At 35.4% G+C, this 13,609-nt stretch overlaps 1 protein-coding gene across 2 annotated transcripts in view; it reads left to right on the forward strand.

Moving 5' to 3' along the window:
• LRP6 (LDL receptor related protein 6) overlaps positions 1-13,609 on the forward strand; it is a 219,998-nt gene that overhangs the window by 102,086 nt on the left and 104,303 nt on the right. Inside the window, exon 1 of one of the 2 annotated variants that reach the window (XM_037845617.1) lies at positions 13,155-13,539. The exons of the other annotated variant lie outside the window; for it this stretch is intronic. The gene's annotated coding sequence lies outside the window, so the exon portion shown is untranslated. Of the gene's footprint in view, positions 1-13,154; positions 13,540-13,609 lie in introns of those variants that run through there. 2 annotated transcript variants of the gene reach the window in all.

The following is a 13,609-nucleotide window of genomic DNA, read 5'->3' on the forward strand; positions in this document are numbered from 1 at the left end:
AGTTCTTCCAAGTATATGTCAAATAATGGGATTGTAGGATCATATGGCAGCCCTCTACTTAGCCTCCTGTGGAACCACCACATTTCCCTCCAGAGAGGCTGCACTGTTTTATTTCCCTACCAACAGTGAATAGGTATATCTCTCTTTCCACATCTTCTCTAGCACTTCTTTCTGTTTAAAAAAATAAGCAGTTTAATCCACACACCATACAGTCCAACCTAAATGCACAATCAGTAGCTCCAGGTATAATCACTTAGTTATTCATTTACCACCACAGTCTGTATGAGAACATTTCCATTTCTTCCGCAAAGAAAGAAGAGGAAAAATACAAAACAAAAAAGAATTAAAAAAAATTAAAATGGAGAAACAACAGCAACAAGTATACCATACCCCTCCCTATATCCCCCTCTATTGACATGTAGCTTTAGTATATTGCCTTTGTTACAATTAATGGAAGAATATTACAGTGTTGCTGTTAACTATAGACCCTAGTTTGCATTGATTGTATTTTTCCCCATATACCATCCCATTTTCACCACCTTGCAATGTTGACATTCACTTTTTCTCCCTCATGTAAGAACTTTCTTATATTTCTACACTTAATCACCGTCATTGTCCACTCTAGGTTTTGCTAAGTTATACAGTCCCAGTTGTTATCCTCTTATCTTTCCTTCTGGTGTCATACATGTCCTAGCCTTCCTCCTTCAACCATACTAATAGTCAGCTTTGTTCATTATGCTTAAAATACTGTGCTATCATCAGATGGTATTGTGCTATCCATTTCTGGATCTTTACAATCAAATCCTGTTGAACATTCTGTACTGCATCATTAAATGCCCGATCTCTACCCTCTTTCTCCCTCCTGATAACCTGTGTTCTTAACTTGAACTTTTAGAGTTTGCTCATTATAGTTAGTTCATATTAGTGAGACCATGCAGTATTTGTCCTTTAGTTTCTGGCTAATTTCACTCAACATAATGTTCTCAAGGTTCTACTATGTTGCATGCATCATGACTTCATTCCGTCTTGTAGCTGCATAATATTCCATTGTACGTATATACCACAGTTGATTTTATCCACTCGTCTGTTGATGGACATTTGGGCTATTTCCATCTCTTGGCAATTGTGAATAATACCACTATAAACATAGGTGTACAAATATCCGTTTGTGTCCTAGCCTTCATTTCCTCTGAGTATATTCTTAGTAATGAGATTGCTGGATCATACGGCAATTCTATACTTAGCTTCCTGAGGAACCGCCAAACTGCCTTCCAGAGTGGTTGCACCATTCTGCATTCCCACCAACAGTGACTGAGTGTACCTCTTCCTCCACATCCTCTTCAGCACTTGTAGTTTTCTGTTGTTTTGATAATGGCCATTGTAGTAAGTGTGAGATGATATCTCATTGTAGTTTTGATTTGCATTTTCCCTAATAGCTGGTGGAGTTGAGCATCTTCTCATATGTTTTTGAGCCATTTGTATTTCCTCTTTGGAAAAGGTCTGTTCATGTCTTTTGCATATTTTTTAATTGGGTTGTTTGTCTTTTTGTTGTTAAGTTCAAAGATCTCTTTATGTATTCTGGATATTAAACCTTATTTGAAATGTGGTTTTCAAATATTGTCTCCCATGGTGTAGTCTCCCTTTTTACTTTCCTGACTAAGTCCTGTGATGTGCAGAAGTATTCAATTTTGAGGAGATACCATTTATCTAATTATTCTTTCTTTGCTCTCACTTTGGGTGTAAGGTCTAGGAAACCAACTCCTATCACAAGATCTTTTAAAGATATTTCCCTACATTTTCTTCTAAAAGTTTTATGGTTTTAGCTCTAATGTTTAGGTCTTTGATCCATTTTGAGTTAATGTTTGTATAAGGTATGAGGTAGGGATTCTCTTTCATTCTTCAGGATATGGATATCCTGTTCTCCAAGCACCATTTGTTAAAGAGGCTGCTCTGTCCCAGTTGAATTGACCAGACTGCCTCATCACAGCTCAGTTGTCCATAGGTGAGAGGGTCTATTTTTGAACACTCCGTTCTATTCCATTGGTCAGTATACCTGTTTTTATGTCAGTACCATGCCGTTTTGACCATTGTAGCTTTCTAATATGCTTTAAAGTCAGGTAGTGTGAGACCTCCCACTTCATTTTTCTTTCTCAAGATATTTTTAGTTATTTGGGGTACCCTTCAGCAGTGTTTTATAGTTTTCAGTGTATAAATAATCAATTAGCTTACTCTTCTGAGACCTTACACTGTTTGGATGGCTTTTGTGTTCCTCTGAAAGGGAATTGGTGGATGCCTTTGTGTTCATCTGAAAGGGAATTGGAAAAGTAAGTATAGGGGTTTAAGCACAAATTCATTATCCCTGAAAGAGCAGGGAAAAGCTCATGCCTTGCTAATGATTAATTGAAATCATTTTTATAAAGGATGGCACACTATTATTTGTATAATAAGTAACACCATTTGATACACAGTAACTAAACACCTTCTAGGTGCCAGATACTGTACTAGTTGAATAATCTCTATTTAAGGAGGTAGACAAGTACAGAGGAGTTTAGCCAAACCGCAAAATCTGGGAAACAGTTCCACAAGACTACTCTCACTTCAGATACTATAGTTCAAGTGAATGACCCACATTAAGAAAACTACAACAGATGTTTTCCTGTAATTTCTTAAGATTTAGGAGGAAAAAGTTCATCAAATTCAAGAGGACACAACATTTCATGCACATGGTATGAAAGCATACATCCACGATTAGTAAAATCACAGTAATAGAGTATGGTTGAATTTAAAATGCAGTTTAAAATGACAACCAGATTGACTAGTTTATATGAAAAATAAAATTGGTGAATTTGAAGCTAACCTTGAGAAATTGTCCCACAACTCAGAGAAACAGAGATGAAAATAATCAAAGAAAAGATTTGGGGTGTGGAGGTAGATTCAGGAGTTGCTTATGCTTTACTGCAACAGGAAGACAGTAGTAGTAGTAGATATGCAAAGAGTAAAAATACACAATTTTTGTTGCTTTTATTGAAGAAATTACCTGAGGTGCCTCAGATAACTGATAGAGATGTATCAGAATGTAGCACACAAGAGTAAAGAAGTCAAGTAATTAAATATTTGTGATCCAGTTTACATGGAGTTAAATCTAATAATTACTTTTAATGTGCTTTAAAACTTAATGCAACTGTGTAATATTTTGAAACATTGGCAAAAAAATGAAAGCAAATAATAAATATCTGAAACTCCAGCTTGTATCAATAAAAAAATAAGAAATGGTAGTGGGATGAGTTAGACAAGGAAGAAGGACAGACAAGAGTGAAAGCTTGTTAGATACGGTCTTATTCTTGAAGTTGATAAATATCAAAAACAGGATAAAATATGATTTTAAAATGTGATGATAATTAAAGTTAAATAAAACTGTTTTTGTATCTTTTAAATCCCTAGATGAATAAAAAGAGCATAGAAATTCAGTCCAGTAGCAAAAGTCCATTAAAAGGGGTGGGCGTGGGTTTGGGAGTATAGCAAAGAATAAAAAATGGAAGGTGTAAGAAAAGAGTAGGGCCAAACATCAGTTATGCCTTTAAGTATTAATAGAAGAAATAACCTGAAAGTTGAACAACACATTGTTTAAAATATGACAGAACCCTTCAATGCAATTTTATACTGCCATTAAAAATAATGTAGAAATAATATTTAATGACATGGGGAAAAAGTCTTCACACTGTTGTTAAATGAAAACTGCTCATTGTGATGCTATAAATGCAGTGTGATTCAATTTTGTAAAAATTATACTATCAAATATTGATTAAACATGATGAGAGGCTAAGTTGGGATTATTTAAAATTAACTATTTTCTCAGGGCGCATTAACCATGGTTAAAGGACTTGGGACCTGCTGCATATATTCCCAGTGTAGAAACTCAGCAATTGGGAGTGCTAAATGCCCCCTTTATCCTTGTTTAAGTGGAAGCTTTTCCATCCTTTCTGGTTCTGGCTCAGCTCTTTTCTTTCTGCCCTGCTGGGGCTCTCATTTATTGCTCATCAATTTTTGCCAAATCATTAAATCTAAACCTCATTGTTTGACTGGTTCCCTGTTGTTCCTACACTGTTTTTAAAAAAAACAATATATCCATCCCCTGATGATTTAGAATTGCTTGTATTTGTAGATATATACTATGCAATGTACATCATAAAGGACCAGAAAGATACACTTTCTTTATTTTTACCTCTGTTTCCAAATTTTTACAGTAAACATGCATGTGTTCTGTTTATAATCAGAAGAAAATTACTTTGAAAAAAGTATCTAAATATCAGATATTGCTGAAATTGGCCTGTTATGCTTCCCTCCAGATGCATTATTAATTTTACTCCTGTTTGGCCTGCTTATAATCTTCTAGAGCACAGTGTAGCTCAGCCTTCCCCTCTCATGAGGCCCAGTTAGTGTTTAAGGCACTATTCAGGATTTTCATCTATTTTAAAATTGGGTTATTTGTCTTATTATTGAATTTTCAGAATTCTTTATATATATATATATTTTCCAGGTACAAGTTCTTTATTGGATATATGATTTAGAAATACTTTGCATGTCTGTGGCTTGGGATTTGTTTTTTTTTTTTTCTTTTTTCTTTTTTTCCATTTTCTTGTTGGTGTCTTTAGAAGCACAGAGCTTCTTGATGTTGATGAAGTGCAATCTGTTTTTTTTTCCTTTGTGAAAGCGTGCTTTTGTTGTCATAGCTAAGAAATCTTTGCTTAACCCAAGGTCATGGAGGTTTACTGGTTTTTGCTCTTATTTTTAGGTCTATGATCCATTTTGAATTTATCTTTGTGCAGGGTGAGTTTTATTCTTTGTTAATTTTTTTCATAAGGATTCTATTTCTTTTGATGCTGTTGTGAATGAGTTCTCTTACGTCCTTTTTTTTACTTTAGGATTTTCTCTATATAGAGAATCATGTCATCTATGAATAATACAGTTTTTCTACTTTCTTTCCATTCTGGATGCCTTCTTTTGCCTAATTACATTGGCTAGGCCCTTTAGTACAATGTTAATTAGAAGACATATTTGCTTCATTCTCGGTTTGGGAGAAAACATTCAGTCTTTTGCCGCTGAACATGATCTTAGCTGTAGGCTTTTTGCAGTGGCCCTTTATCACATTGAGGCAGTTCCCTTCTGTTCTTAGTTTCTTTTGAGAGACTTTGTCATGAATGGATATTGGATTTTGTCAAATGCTTTTTCTCCGTGTATTGAAACAATTGTGTGATTTTGTTCTTTATTTTATGATCATGATGAATTTCATTAATTGATACTCAGTTGTTAAACCAGTCTTGCATTCCTAGGATAAATCCCACTTTATAGTATATAATCTTTTTAATATGCCATTAGATTCATTTTGGCAATATTTTGTTAAAGGCCTTTTTTTGGGTCTGTAATCATGAAGTATATTGATTTGTAGCTTATTTTTCTTAATCTTTTGTCTGGCTTTGATATCAAGGTAATACTGAAGTGTTCCCTTCCCTCTCCCTCTTATTTTCTGGAACAGTGTACTTATTGGATTGATAATATTTGTCCTTAAAATATTTGGTAGAATTGACCAGTGAAGCCATTTTGACCTGGGCATTTCTTTGTGGGAAGAATTTAAATTATTGATTGAATTGCTTAACTTTTTATGGGTCTATTTAGATTTTCTATTTTTTCTTGAGTACTTTTGGTAATTTGCTTCTTTCTAGGAATTTTTCCATTTCATCTAGTTGTCTAATTTTTTGGCATAAGGTTATTTGTGGTATCCCCTTATGATCCTTATAATTTCTGTAAAGTTTGTAGTGATATGCTCTCATTTGTTCATAATTTTACTCACAAATTTCCCAATTTATGTTTTCTTTCTTTTTTTCTTGGTCACTCTAGCTAAAGGTTGGCCAATTTAGTGGGTCTTTTCAAACAAATAGCTTTTTGTTTTATTGATTTTTTTTTCCTCCATTGTTTTTCTGTTTTATATTTCATTGATTTCCACCCTGAATTTTTCATTTTCTTGCCTTATGCTTCCTTTGAATTTAGGTTGCTCTTCTATTTCTGATGTCTTAAGAAGTTGAAGCTTAGGTTATTTGCTTTCTATAACTTTCCCTTTAAGCACTGCTTTCGCTGCATCCCATGAATTTTAATGTTCGTTTTTATTCAGCCCACAATATTTTTTCATTTTCTTTGTGTTCTCTTCTTTGACCCAGTGCCTATATTGAAGTATGCTGTTTAATTTTCAAGTGTTTGCTGATTTCCCATATTCTCTTCTGTTGTTGACTTCTTGATTTCATTGTGGACAGAGAATATACTTTGTATGACTTCAGTCTTTTAAAATTAATTGATACTTGTTCTGTGTTCTAGCATATGGTCTATCCTAGAGAATGTTCCTTTTCTGCTTGAGAAGACTGTTTATTCTACTCTTTATTCTGCTGTTGTTGGATGCCAAGTGAAGTTGGTGGATAATGTTGACATTTTCTGTATCCTTCATGATTTTCTGTGTAGCTGTTTGTTCTTTAATCTCAACAAGAGAGAAGAAAGGTAAAGACTGGGATTTTTGCCACTTTCAGGAACAAGGCACCAATAGGCTGGAGAAATCAGTTAAAACCAAACATATGCCATGAGTAGGTGATAGTTTTTTGGCTCTACTTTTTGTTCAACTCTGTTAATTGCATATTTTTCATTTATGACATTTAATAATTTTATCACGCATTCAGTGAATGTATAATAGGTGCACATAATATTTTGTGAGATCCTGGGAATATTAAATAAGCCAGATTCCTTACTCTCAAAAAGATAATCAGGTACAGAGTCTTTATTGGCTAAGTTAACACCTATAAAACAGTTTAGTAGCTGTTATAAGAGCATGGGGGAAGAAACAAATAATTTGTCTTGCAGGGGAAAGAGATTAAGGAAGGCTATGAACACATATGAAACAGTTTAGTAGCTGTTATATGAGCATGAGGGAAGAAACAAATAATTTGGCTTGCAGGGGAAAGAGATTAAGGAAGGCTATGAAAAGGAGGTGACACTTTAAATCAAGTGTTAGTATGGTATTTACTTGATTCTAATAAGCTGTTGATTTTAAGGTTTATTCTTGATCTAAAAACTACCACACGAAATGTTTCCTTCAGTTGTAAAATGTGCCTCCATATCAGAAATATTAAAACATTGAAACTGTGTATCCTAAAATTGGAAATCATTTATGTAGTTTTTATTAAGTACCAAGCATAGTGCTAAATGCTTTTGCGTGTGTTAGTTTATTAAATCTTCATTGTAACTCGGTGAGGGTAAATTATTCCTCCATCTACAAATGAGGAAACAAAGGCTTGCAGAAAGGATCAAAAGTAGTAAATGTCAGAGCAGAGATTTGAACTCAGCTCTGATTTCCAATCTTATGCCTTTAATTAATATATAAAATGAATGTAGCTTTTAGGGACATATTTTGTTTTCATGTTTTTAAATCCTCCTGTTTTAATGTATTAGAGTGAATTTTAACTTTTATTTGATGAAATGTGCTTTTTCGAGGATCTGGTTATGTACTTTGCAATTTTTTGAGATAGTTGATGAAGTACCAAATAGCTTAGTTTTTACTATTCTTTATTTTTCAGTTCCTTGGCAGCTTCTCAGAATTCTCTTTGTGTTATTGTAACGAATTTTGGAAGATTTCAGTGTGAAACAGGCCTTTTTTTTTTTTCCATTTTTATTGAGATTGTTCAGATCCAAAGTGTACAATCACTTGCCCCTGGGTACCTTCATATAGCTGTGCATCCATCACACTTAATTTTTGTTCAATTTTTGGAAACTTTTCATTACTCCACACAAGAAATAAAGTGAAAGATGCAAAAAGAAAAAAAGAAAAGGAAACTCTAATCCTCCACTATCCCTAACCAACCCCCCTCAATTGTTGACTCGTAGTATTGATATAGTACATTTGTTACTGTTTATGAAAAAATGTTGAAATACTACTAACTGTAGTATATAGTTTGTAATAGGTATATAGTTCTTCCCTATATGCCCCTCTGTTATTAACTTCTAATTGTATTGTCATACATTTGTTCTGGTTCATGGAAGTGATTTCTAGTATTTGTACAGTTGATCATGGACATTGCCCACCATAGGATTCAGTTTTATACATTCCCATCTTTTGACCTCCAGCTTTCCTTCTGGTGACATATATGACTCTGAGCTTCCCTTTTCCACCTCATTCACACACCATTCGGCACTGTTAGTTATTCTCACATCTTGCTACCAACACCCCTGTTCATTTCCAAACATTTGAGTTCATCCTAATTCAACATTCTCCTCATCTTAAGCAACCACTCCCCATTCTTAAGCCTCATCCTATATCTTGGTACCTTATATTTCATGTCTATGAGTTTACATATTATAATTAGTTCCTGTCAGTGAGGCCCTGTAATAATTGTCCTAATGTGTCTGGCTTATTTCACTCAGTATATTGCCCTCGAGGTTTTGTCATCAACCCATTTTTTTTTTAAATATGGTTTTGTTCACTCACCATACATTCCATCCCAAGTAAATAATCGATGGTTTTCTGCATGGTCATACATTTATGTGTTCACCACCTTCACCACTATCTATATAAGGGCATCTACATTTCTTCCACGAGGCAGGAGGGAGAGTCAAAGAAGGTAGAGAGGCAAAAGAACGAGGAAAAAAAAATGACAGCTAGGAAGCAGCAAAAGGAAAAATAACCTTAAATCCAAAGTAGAGTAAAGAATCAGACAGTACCACCAATGTCAAGTGTCTAACACGCCTCCCCTATCCCCCCCTCTTATCTGCATTCACCTTGGTATATCACCTTTGTTACATTAAAGGAAGCATAATACAATGATTCTATTAGTTACAGTCTCTAGTTTATGCTGATTGCATCCCTCCCCCGATGCCTCCCCATTTTTAACGCCTTGCAAGGTTGACATTTGCTTGTTCTCCCTCGTAAAAGAACATATTTGTACATTTTATCACAATTGTTGAATACTCTAGATTTCACCAAGTTACACAGTCCCAGTCTTTATCTTTCCTCCTTTCTTGTGGTGTCTCACATGCTCCCCACCTTCCTCTCTCAACCGTATTCATAGTTACCTTTGTTCAGTGTACTTACATTGTGCTACCATCTCCCAAAATTGTGTTCCAAACCACGCACTCTTGTCTTCTATCACCCTGTAGTGCTCCCTTTAGTATTTCCTGTAGGACAGGTGTCTTGTTCACGAAGTCTCTCATTGTCTGTTTGTCAGAAAATATTTTGAGATCTCCCTCATATTTGAAGGACAGCTTTGCTGGATACAGGATTCTTGGTTGGCGGTTTTTCTCTTTCAGTATCTTAAATATATCACACCACTTCCTTCTTGCCTCCATGGTTTCTGCTGAGAGATCCGCACATAGTCTTATGAAGCTTCCTTTGTATGTAATGGATTGCTTTTCTCTTGCTGCTTTCAGGATTCTCTCTTTGTCTTTGACATTTGATAATCTGATTATTAAGTGTCTTGGCATAGGCCTATTCATATCTCTTCTGTTTGGAGTACGCTGCACTTCTTGGATCTGTAATTTTATGTCTTTCGTAAGAGATGGGAAATTTTCATTAATTATTTCCTCTATTATTGCTTCTGCCCCCTTTCCCTTCTCTTCTCCTTCTGGGACACCAATGATACGTACATTATTGTACTTTGAAACAGGCCTTTTTAAATTGGACTTGACCTATGATATTGCTCCTATAAATAATATAGTCATTTTAGTAAACTTAATAAAGCTATCCCTTTAAAAAGTGGAAGGAAGGATTTCAAAAGCAGGCATTGTTACTGTTCTTTTTCGGAATGAGAAGGAAAAGTAATATGCTAGGGAAAAGAGAATTAAGAAAAATGAGAGATGAAAATTTTGGTTATTGTGAGCTGGCAGAGTAGGTATGCAGTTCCAAAATATGAAGTTTGTTTGATAAACTAGTTGTGCTAATGTTGTAATTAATATTTTAAAAATCTGTTTTGAATTGATAACATGTAAAGCTAGGATCATTCCATGTGCAATAACATTTTTTAAAATTTAACTTTATTGAGATATATTCACATATCATACAGTCATCCCCAGTGTACAGTCAGTTGTTCATAGCACCATTATATAGTTGTGCATTCATCACCACATTCAATTTTTGAAACTTTTCATTACCATATACAAAAAAAGAATAAGAATAAAAGTTAAATTGGAAAAGAACACCCAGAACATCCCATTCCCCCATCCCTCCCTATTATTCATTTACTTTTTGTCTTCATTTTTCTATTCATCTGTCCATACACTGTATAAGGGGAGTGGGAACCACAAAGTTTTCGTAATCACACAGTAACACAGTGTAAGCTGTATAGTTAAACAGTCATCTTCAAGAATCAAGGATACTGGGTTGCAGTTCAACAGTTTCAGGTATTTCCTTCTAGCTGTTCGAATACACTAAAAACTAAAAAGGAATATCTATATAATGCATAGGAATAACCTCCAGAATGACCTCTCGACTCTATTTGAGATCTCAGCCACTGAAGCTTTATTTTCTTTAATTTTGCTTCCCCCTTTTGGTCCAAGAAGGTTTGCTCAATCCCACAATGCCAGGACCAAGCTCACCACCATGAGTCATGTCCCACATTGTCAGGGAGTTCCACACCCCTGGGAGTCACCCCACATAGGGGGGAGGGCAGTGAGTTTACCTGCAAAGTTGGCTTAGAGAGAGAGGCCACATCTGAGCAACAAAAGAGGATCTCTGGGGGTGACTCTTAGGCACCATTTTAAGTAGGCTTAGCCTCTCCCTTGTAATAACAAACTTCATAAGGGCAAGTCCCAAGGTTGAGGGCTTGGCCTTCTAATTTGGTAGCCCGCAATGCTTGTGAGAATATCATTAATTCCCCAAGTGGGGAAATTCAGTGTTTCCACATTTTCCAATAGACTCTCAAGGGGGCTTTGCAAATACATTTTCATTCTCTACCAGAATTGTTCTGGGATGTATTGGGGCTTTACACTAACCTGCACAAACCAACCAGACCTCACTCCCCAATGAATGCTCCATATAATTATTTTGTTTGAATAAACTGACCATACAGGTCAAATTATATGATGCTACAAAAAATATAGATCTTGCACGTAATAAACCTTTTAAACCTAATAAGCCCTTTTCCCTTGGTCCCACACAGAAGCTGAAACTTCAGAAACGCTGTCAGTATCATCCTTTACCCTTCAGTCTGATTTACCTTAGTCCTAACCAAGTCCATTTTGTTCATGGTTCTAATTGAAGTCTGATCTCTCTTTTCAGACTCTTTTAACATTTGCTGTATGGGGTAATGCTGGCATTCATAGCTACCAGACTCTGGTTCTGAGTTTCAGGTGTCACACAGATACCCAAAGTTCCAGGGATTGACCAGGTTATACACAAACAGCTCAGCATCTCAGAGTTTAGAAATAACCATTACAGCTGAGGGAAAGATGTAATTGATGTAAGAGCTTACAGTCTAGGAACCTGTACAGTAAGCCTTCCCCTGATAACCTGTGTTCTCATACTCAATTCTCAGAGTTTGCAGATTATATTTAGTCCATATTAATGAGGCATTATAAAATTTTCCTGTTTATTTCTGGTTTATTTCACTCAACATACTGTCTTCAATGTCCATTCACCTCACAACTTCACTCCTTCTTGTAGCAGTTCAAGATTCCATTCACAGATTGCCATTCCATTCATCAGTCAATGTTCCCTTAGGTCACCTCCATCCTCTGCAAATCATGACTACTGACACCATAAACCCACTGTGCAAATGTCCCTTCATGTCCCTCTTTTCAGTTCTCCCAAGTATATACCCAATAACCAGGTTGTAGGACCAATGGCAACCCCAATCTTAGTTTCCTGTGGAACCACCACACTGCCCTCCAGATGGGCTGCACCATTCTACTTCCCCATCAGTGGTAATTAGGTACATCCCTTTCTCCACATTTTCTCCAACACTTGTATCCCTCTCTTTGTTTTTAGATGGTTTTATTCTCACACTGTGCATTCCATCCTAAGTAAACAGTCAGTGGTTCCCTGTATAATCACATGGTTACGCATTCACCAACACTGTATAAGGACATTTCCATTTCTTCCACAAAGAGAGAGAAAGAGGCGAAAAAAGTAAAAAGAAAAAAGAAACAGAAAGAAAAAGCAACAAAAGGAAAAATAAAATTAAAATAAAAGTTAAAAAGACACCATCAAGAATCCCCATACCCCTCCCTTATATCCCCCTCTTATAGACATTTAGCTTTGGTATATTGCCTTTGTTACAATTAGTGGAAGCATATTATAATGTTACCGTTAACTATAAACTCTAGTTTGCATTGATTGTATTTTTTTTCTCCAATACTACCCACATTTTTAACACCTTGCAAAGTTGACAGTCATTTGTACTCCCTCATTTAAAAACATATCTGTATTTAATTATAATCATTGACCACTCTAGATTTCACTAAGTTATACAGTCCCAGTCTTCATCTTCTATCCTTTCCCCTGTCGTCCTACCTACCCCTAACTTTCTGCAATAACATTTTAATTCTGCTTCGATAAAAATTATCTCATTGCTCTTGAATATAATTTAATATACTGGTAACCTCTTAGATCTTAGAGATAGATCTTCAAGTAGCCTCAAGGACCTAAGAATTGAATCATCTTACCTAAAATAGGTTATATACTATTTCTCTTCAGTTGCTTACTTTTTTTTCCCCAACAGTTGATATGTACATTCATCTTGGCTAGGCTAATGGGAAAATCTTGGATTTATGAAAATTTCAAAGCATTTATTTCCTGGAATACTATTTTGAAATTCAAAACAATTTATTCATTATTCAGGAGCATTTACTAATTGTATAACTCTAAATGATACTTTGCTAAGTCCTCTGCTCTAAGTACTAAACAGGCTTTACTCTTTTTCTTTTTATATAGTATGTGTTGCTTGTGAAAATTTTGGGTCTGCTTTGTCTGTTATGAACACATATTCCAGGGACACAACTTTCTTTTGGCTGCCTGGTTTGTGGAAGTTGCGAAATAATATTTGTGTGGAGCTAGGCTTCAGTTTGCTGGAAGAGCTCTACCAGAGTACCTTTTTAGCCCCATGGGTATTTTGTCAGTTATCAAAATTCATAAAAAGTGAGATAAGAAACAGGCTCGGATTTTGTTCTTCCACATCAAGAAGGAGAAAACCTATTGTTGATTTAAATTGACTTCCTAGTGCTAGTGCTGCCTGAAACTCGAGGGAATTTTTTTATTACTGACCTTTCACCTTCTGAGGGAATTATGTGAAAGGATGGTCGAGTTGAATACAGGGATGATGGCTGAGGAGTGGGAATTGACAACAGTGCTAAGACTTGGGTCTTCTTTTTGTCTGCTAGGTTGTAGTGAACCTGAGGCCTGCTGCCAACTTAGAGACCATTTTGAAGAACTTGGTTGGGATCTTTATTTTATTTGCAAGAAACAAGACATCATAAAAATTTATTTGAATTTACCACGTGAATTGTTTTTCGTAGGTGTGTTTGACCTTAAGATACATGTTACTCAGGATTTGTACATGTAATGTGGAGTTAAAGACCATTTTAA

This window comes from Choloepus didactylus, chromosome 8, assembly GCF_015220235.1.
Source record: "Choloepus didactylus isolate mChoDid1 chromosome 8, mChoDid1.pri, whole genome shotgun sequence".
Classification (NCBI taxonomy): Eukaryota; Metazoa; Chordata; class Mammalia; order Pilosa; family Megalonychidae; genus Choloepus; species Choloepus didactylus.